We start from the raw sequence: 8,389 nt of genomic DNA, 5'->3' as shown, positions 1-8,389 counted from the left end.
GAGCTGAACTGAGCTGCAGAAAGGAGAAGAGAAGCTCTCCCTCAGCCCTCACCTCACAGCTCTACGACAACAACAGCAGCAACATCATCAACAACAATAAAGAACAGAGAGAGAGAAAAGACACTCCTCCACCACACACACACACACACACACACACGCGCGCGCGCGCGCCGAGAAAGAGAATCAAGACTCAAAGAGGAGGAGATGATGGCACGAGCTCCACGGATTGCACGCGATGGAGTTGGGAATATACGGCGGGCTTTGAACCGGGGGCTTTTGTGCTTGTTGTTGTTGTTGTTGTTGCGTGAGAGGAAACTGGGGGCTTTTTCGGAGGACTACGGCACTTGGTACTGCAGATATCCCCCGTGTGGGAACCGCACCTGAAGCAGAGCAGGGATCTATGGGATCTAAAAGCAGCCAGAAATAACCCCAGGAGGCGAATTGAACACACTTCAGTCTGCGCGCGCCCTCCGCCTTCACGGTTTGGGCGGTTTTTTCCCCCGCAAAGTTTTCTGAGGGAAGAAGCAGCGTGTTTTCTCTCTTTTTTTTTAAAGAAGGGAACATAATACCAAAGACTTTAACAGGTAAACTTTATAAAAATGAGTTTCCTGGAGCTGTGAAGACTGAATTTTACCTCAACGTTTGCCTGGTTTATAAGGGCTATTATTTTACTATCATTATTTTTTATTTTTATTTTTTGGAATCCAAAGGCGTTCAGAAGAAGCTAAGCTGCATCTGACTTAGCTTCCACAGCCCAAAACTCTGCTCTTCTTTCTTTCCCTCAGTGATTTTACCGAAGAAAATCACACCGAACGGACAGATAGATGGTTAGTTTCAGCCGTGGGGAGCTTGTGTTGTGTCCCAGAGAGAAGTGACCGACTCGCTCGCTCGGTTTCGGGTTGGTGTTGGAATATCTTTCTTGCTGCAGTTACCCTCAGTCTGACCTCGACCTTCACCAAGTAAGTGACACTTTTTTAGATTTAGATTTGAAGCCCGTTGGTTCAGCTACAGTTACCGCTGCTTTCGTTTTAGCCCTTGTTTGGTCGGTGGGAGTCAACATTCAGAGACTTGGACGCTTCTGTGTGGTTGAGAAACTGTAGAAATGTGTGTAAACAGGGTGTTTCTGAGGAGGTTATGAACTGGCAGCAGGGCGGCTGAAGGAGACGGAAGTGTGGACTTTATGGAACTCTTTGGACATCTTCATTTCGGGACCAGGAAACTTCAGTTTTAAAACGTTCAACTGTCTGAGATTTTACGTTGACAGCTCAGTCTGGGATTTGAAGGCATTAAAGTGTATTAATCGTTGGTAAATTTTGGAATTGTGTTCACGTTAAAAGCTCACTGGAAGTTTAGATTTGGTAAATAACAAAGAAGGCAAAGACGTTGATCACATTCAGGTTAGGTTCAGTAGAGTTTTGTGAGGGTGTGGGACATGCGTTAAAACACTGGTTTCAGCTCTTAACTCAAAAAGAGTAAGGGTAGAGTCATAGGGAAAATATAGGCAGCCAAAGCCATGTCTATAGAAATGAATGGATGCAGTGAAGAATCATTTTGTATTGATCTAAGTCAAATATAAAACATGGCTGAACTCTAAATAGGAACCGATTTAAAGCAGAAACTATGAACACCATGAACCAATGATTAATGATTTAAAAATAATCAAATATCTTAAATCACAAAACCAGTAATATTTATAAATATAGGGCGCTCAGAACTAGGACGTATTCATTGGAATATTAATATGCCCCTTGCCTTTGTGTTGAAAAACACTTTAACGTATGACAGGTGCTCTATAAATAAAGCGTATTATTAATACCACCGTTATTCTCATCATTCCCAAGCCTCGTTCCGTGCCGAGCCTGGACCCCCGTCGAGCGGAAGCGCAGGTATCTGGATGTGATGTTAAATGAGCTCTGCCACTGTAGCTGTTAATTGCACCCGAGCCATAATGGAGACATAAGAGCGCTCCCACTGTCCGGTAAACCGCAGCAACCACAGCTTCATTTCTCACTTCTGCCACCGGATTGATACACTTCCACAAATGCAGCCATAATGCGGGGCGTTTTCATCTCAGACCACCACTTTACTTTTTGATGGACCCTGGTAAAGATGCTCTGAATTATTCAAGCGCTGAACAGTATTCCGCTTAATAGTTGGGGCGTCTAAAGGTGAAACCGCGGTGAGGCCTCAGAGCAGCTCTAAACCTCGCCACACACCAGGGGTGGGACGATGGGAGCTTTTACAGTGGGCACTGTCACTGCGGTTTTCTTTGGATTGTCGTGGTACAAAAACACGGGTTTCCGTGTCATTGTGGTTATGAAAATATCGTGTTTTTTTCAGTATCACTGACTTGAAAATGAAATTACAGTGTTGTAGAATGTGTATTTTCTCTTTAATATAATACCTCCATGTAGCAATCACTCGTTCATCGTACTTTTGATAATTAAAAGGCTTTATTATGTGGTAATACCAATGAAAAACAATCAGCTCTATCCCCAACACATTATGAGACTCATGATAATAGTAATATTACTCTTTCAAAGCAGGTTTGCAAAGTACTTTACGGTAAATGAAAGATAAAGCAGTGGATACGTGGGAAGAAATGCATTTGAAGATGAAAAAAGACAGAAGGGCACCTTTCGCTGGTCATTGACCCAGTGGAACACATTCGGTCCGTTGAACTACCTCGGTATGTGTTATGAGCTCAACTGACCTGTTCTGGTCAGTTTTAAAACACTTACACCACATATATTTAACTACAACACATACGTTTCCTTTAAAACTGTACATAGACCTTTAGCATTCATATATTACATAGTTACAACACAATATATTAAGCATTAATTACATCATACAAAACTTGTCCTTATATACCAGGTGTTTAGCCTACAGTACATTACACACTCTATACGTGTTCCATACAATACCAGAGTACGTCATTAAAACAGATAATCACCCCCCCCCCCCCTGACCTCACACAGAGTCTGTATAGCTTTTACAGCCCCCCCTCACCCCCCCACCACTCCATCTCTGAGCAGCTCCTTTGATGGAAGGCCATTGATTACTCTATCGGAGTGTTTATTCCATTTGTCTTCCTGCCACCGATGCCAGATTTATATGGACGTCTCAGTTAAGTACACAGCGCCGAGACGAATGGACCCGAGGAGCCTTCCTTTCATTGGCAGAGAAAGGTTGATGTAGAGATTCGGTTTCATGGGTTTTGCAGACCACACGGCGACATCCATCTTTTTCTTCTGACCCTGTGTCCAGATTGATGTTTTCTGTACTCTATTAACCCCACCCACGGTTCGCGGAGAACAGACATATGCTAAGTATGTTAGCATGAGAGGAGCGGAACTGATCTCAGATACCATCGACAGGAAAACACTTCTGTGAACTGTGATAATGATAGGCCGTGTGTCATTTTTAACCTGATTAGGAACTTCAGCGCAGATACATTCAACTGCAGGCCATTGCTGCCACGTGAAATACATCCAGAGCGTTATTGTTATTGCTATTTGATTAGATTTTATTAGTTTATTCAAAAATTCATATTTACCCCACAGACTTACTGCTGTCTCTTCGTTATTGGAGTGTGATCGTTAATAATGCCGTGGAATCAACATGAACATATACACCATGTTCTCAGCTCCATAGCATTTAGAATCAGTGTATTCTGGGCTCGATTAAATGGGCTGAGCTCCTCAACGTCCCGACAGTGGTATTAAAAGTGTGTGTTTGAACAGGACCAAATTAATACAATTATTTTACACCTGTCTCCAACCATATCTCTTGTAATATAACTAAGGTAGCATGTGTGATGAGATATGAAATGGAATACACGTGTAATTCGTTGCTCGCGGCTTGGTTTTGATGTCAGGAAATGGAAAAAGCACAAGTCTTTCCCTCTCGGTTATTATTAAATACCTCCTCTTCTACAAACAAACACAGCCATCGCATGTTGGACGCTCAGAACCCAGTCAGTCCAGTCCACAATTTCCAAACTATTCCTGCACTTAGTTGAATCAGCGACGAGTGTTAAACACGTTCCATAAAACCACTCCCTGACGCTGTCGTTCTAAGTGTTGCTCGTGAGGGTTGATTCCTCAAAGGTGAAGGTTGTCTTCCGACAGCTGGAGGCTGGTGTATGGCTGGAGAGCTGGTCCAGGCAGAAGGACGACGGACACTCTGGGGTCCGATGCCCCGCTGAGAGCGAGCGGGGGTTTGGGACGGTCCTGACCTGGAGTGTGTAAAGGCCGTGGCGGTGGTGGTGCTGGTAATTACTGTAATTTGAGTGCGGCTGGTGCAGGTGGAGTTTGTCGTCTCATAATTAACGAGAAGACAGATGGCGGTGGGCGGGGAGATGGGTGCGAGCGGCAGAGCGGGGAAGGGGAGAGAGAGAGAGAGAGCGAGAGAGGGGGGGGGCAGTGGTCAGGTGGTCAACAGAATGCTCAGACACCTGGACTATCAGGTCTAGCAGCTTCAGTCTCACCCCACATTAGAGCTGGACGATGTGGACAAATAGAGCGCTGTTATATTGTTACACAATGCTGCGTTTCATATTAACCCCTTCTTTAGCCGACAGATGATCAAACAGTGTCCGCTACTTTGTTTCCTATCACAGTGTAAAAGAGGCGCATGTTGTCTTTACTGCCTGATCCAGACTAGTTTTCGCGTAAGCGTGCGTACACATTCAAAATGCAATTCTCGTCGACGTGGAAACACTTATCATTGATTTTTTTTCCATTAGAGTAACAATAAAAGTCCTCTGAGATGTGAACTATATTCATGGCCATTATTTCAAAATCAAAAACCATATTATGGAAGAATAAATGTCTCTTCAAAAACAGGTTGAGACTGAACACTTTAGAAGTTTGTGGCTGTTTAAAGTCAATAGCCACGGGGTTTTGCTGAATTTTGGCTTCGCCCTGAGGCCACGGCGTGTAACTCACCTGCGTCCTTTCTCTGGACAGTAATGGAGAGGCTGTCGCTGTCCTGGAATGTGAACCTGTGGGCAGCCGTCAGATTATGCACTGGACCTAATTCCTAATGCACTAATGCTATTGTGTAATTCCACAAGCTCTGAGCCACAGCCAACACACACACCACACACACACATGCACTTGTTTTTTTATACAGTATCAGGACACGTATCTATTAAATTACCTCTTCTGTGTTTGAAACATATGAATATGTCTGTAATAACAGTGTAGTATATCATCGCTGTCCGTAGTCAGAAACACGTTCTCCAAACCTTCTTAAAGTTCAATGGAAGTCAATGTAAAAAGATTCTATTCCCATTCATTTTGGAGCATTTCTATTGGTCCATGACATTTTCACAGGATGTGGACGACAGCTGATGTTTTCATATGATGCAGTAAACTAAAAATTCACAGGAAATGCAGATGCATGTTTTTGATTGGACAGCGACAGTATACTGTCATAGACTATATTTACTAATATTCCATACCGATCTAGAGCAGGAACATCACACACACACACAGAGAGAGAGCGAGCTCTGGCCAGCGATAGACTCTCGCTCTCACTCTCTCTATTTATTTGTCAGTGTCTAAAGAGGAGCTCCGGGGGGGTCTAGTGTGTCTCTGATTATTTCTGCATTAGCCGAACAGCGCGAGCGCTCCACTGCCCGTTATGTTTCCCAGTGTGAGCAAACCAAGCTCCGACAGCGAGAATTACTAGCTCCATTTTCTTTATTTTTTTTTTCTTTTTATTCCTTGGCGAAACCTTAAACACAAAAGAAAGCCCTGGACATGTGGAGAGAGAAAAAGAAGTGAACAGCTGAGTAAGACATAAATGTACAGTGGGTCACGAGAGAGAGAGAGAGAGAGAAGAGAGAGAGAGAGAGGGAGAGAGAGAGAGAGAGGGGGGGGGGGAGAGAAAAGAGAGAGAGAGAGAGGGGGGGGGAGAGAAAAGAGAGAGAGAGAGAGGGGGAGAGAGAGAAGAGAGAGAGGAGGGAGAGAGAGAGAGTGAGAGAGAGAGAGTAGGGAAAGGACAGACAGATGGGAGAAGGAGGTACGGTCAGTTAACATTGAATCGTCTTTTCGCTGATTGGCTGGCTGGAGCAGTGAGGGCTTTGGTTATGGATATGATTACATGTAGGTGAGGATTAAGCTCATTTCACTGTCGGTCATTTCACCTGAGTGTGTGTGTGTGTGTGTGTGTGTGTGTGTGTGTACGTGTACATATGTTCCGACTGTAAGAAAACACCTATATTCAGTAGGTAGAGAACATATCATCATGTCATACACAGAAGTTTGTAGTGCTCTCTGCTACTTTAATGTTTATCTCCGTAAAAGAGCACGGTCCAGTGGAAAGGGAGAAGCTGCACATGAGCCTGAGGTCACCATGCTCCATTCCCAATGTGGGCTAGAGGCGTATAAAGACCCCAAAGGTTTGCAAGACGCAGCACACTCTTTCATTCCTCTTGAGCACAGCATTCCAACTCATTCCAACAAATATGATCTCAAAGTGTTTAAAAAGACACGTACCAGTAAATATACTTTAAAATCAGGGATAATAACACCCCTCGTATGTTACACACACACGCACTGCACACTTGAGTCCATGTGTTTTGACGTATAGAGGCTGTAAAGTCGAAATAGTTTTATTTATTAATTAAACTGTTTCCTCTCCAGTTATTAGCCGTCGCTTGTTGTCGCCATTGGCTCGGACTCCCCCACCGTCTCAGCTGGTCTCAGCCCAGTGTCCAGTCTGTGAGCTGTAAGTGTCCAGCGAGGGCCGGAGAGGTGGGCACAGGCGGGCGATCGCCATGGTTTCGCCCATGTTTATTCGAATAAACAGTGAACGAGTGGGAAAAATGCTCCGGCTGCACGGCTGCTGCTGCTGCTGCGGCTGCACATGTGTTTGACATTAGAGTGACACAGCGTCTCCTCTGGGGCGAGAGTGGGGAGGGGAGAGGGCGAGCAAACGGTTTCCAAACATCTGGAGTAATGAGAAACCAATCCACTGAGGAGAGAGAGAGAGAGAGAAACACAACACTGTCAAATTCTTTATAAATATAATCTCTTTCTTCTCTATAATCTCTAGTCTTTTTGTCTTTCTCTTCTCATCTGTATCTCTTCTCTTTTTACTCCCAGTCTCTTTCTCTCTCTCTCACTCTCTCCTTTTCTTCACCCGTGTTAATTTCTCTTCTCTCATTCTATTGCCCTTTCACTCACACTCACATCTATTCTTTTCCTTATCTCCCTCTATTTCTCTCTTCTGCCTTCCTCTCTCTCTTTCCCTCTCTCTTCTTTCTCTCTCTCTCTCTCTCTCTCTCTCTCTCTTCTCTCTCTCTCTCTCTCTCTCTCTCTCTCTCTCTCTCTCTCTCCTTTCTCTCTCTCTCTCTCTCTCTCTCTCCTTTCTCTCTCTCTCTCTCTCTCTCTCTCTCCTTTCTCTCTCTCTTCTTTCTCTGTCTCTTCTCCCTCTCTCTCTCTCTCTTCTTTCTCTCTATTCTTTCTCTCTCTCTTCTTTCTCTATCTCTCTCTGTCTCTTCTCTCTCTCTTTCTTTCTCTCTCTCTCTCTCTCTCTCTCTCTCTCTCTCTCTCTCTCCAACACAAACTCCCTCAGGGTCATTTCTGCTCTCTGTTAGTCACACAGTTACACACATTCACACTGAAATCAGCTCCTCATCTGTTCCCATGCTCCGTCAGAGGCTCTCACGGCGTGTCCAATAGTCTGCGGACACCTGTTTACCTCATGTCTCTTTACAATGAAGGGAATTCGAGAGAGAGAGAGAGAGAGAGAGAGAGAGAGAGAGAGAGAGAGAGAGAGAGAATATGGCTGAGGTACGGTGGAAACATCTGGAAAAATCCCTGCTTCTTTTTTAATCAAATGATTGAGAAGTTCATATCAGTACGTTGTGCACCGATAGAAAATAGCTTCTCTCTCTCTCTCTCTCTCTCTCTCTCTCTCTCTGCCTGTCTCTCGCCCTCAGCTAGTCAGTTATCAAAAAGACTAGCAGTGCTCATTTATTTTCTCTTCCTTACACGTTCTTCCCATTTTTTCCCTCTCTCTATCTTCTCTTTCATTCTTCTCTTTTCCTCGCTTTTGCTATTTTCTTCTCTCTCTCTACCCCCACTTTCTCCTTCTGTCCTCTTTCTCTCTCGTTGTCTCTCTCTTCTCTTCCCTTTCTCTGTCTTTCTCCATCAGTCGTTCTCTCCTCACTCCCTCCCCTCTCTCTCTCCCTCCACATTTGTGCAAATTAAAAGGCCGTTATCAGGTGGAAACAGAAGTGGCGTGGCGTACGATCCCGTCATCCTTCAAATGGGTTTGAGCTGAGCTCTGCTGCGTCCCAGACATTACACACACACACACACACACACGCTAATCTACAGCCTCTTTTCTAACTTCTCCACTGATAACTCAC

General features: G+C 44.5%; 1 protein-coding gene across 1 annotated transcript in view; it reads left to right on the top strand.

Annotated features, from left to right (window-relative positions):
* The first annotated feature begins 203 nt into the window (after positions 1–203).
* cbfa2t3 (CBFA2/RUNX1 partner transcriptional co-repressor 3) overlaps positions 204–8,389 on the top strand; it is a 49,674-nt gene continuing 41,488 nt past the window's right edge. Inside the window, exon 1 of the mRNA XM_066653693.1 lies at positions 204–959. The gene's annotated coding sequence lies outside the window, so the exon portion shown is untranslated. The remainder of the gene's footprint in view (positions 960–8,389) is intronic.

Source organism: Hoplias malabaricus, chromosome X2, assembly GCF_029633855.1.
Source record: "Hoplias malabaricus isolate fHopMal1 chromosome X2, fHopMal1.hap1, whole genome shotgun sequence".
NCBI lineage: Eukaryota > Metazoa > Chordata > Actinopteri > Characiformes > Erythrinidae > Hoplias > Hoplias malabaricus.
Note: the sequence above shows the minus strand (reverse complement) of the source record. Positions and strands in the feature narration are given on the sequence as shown.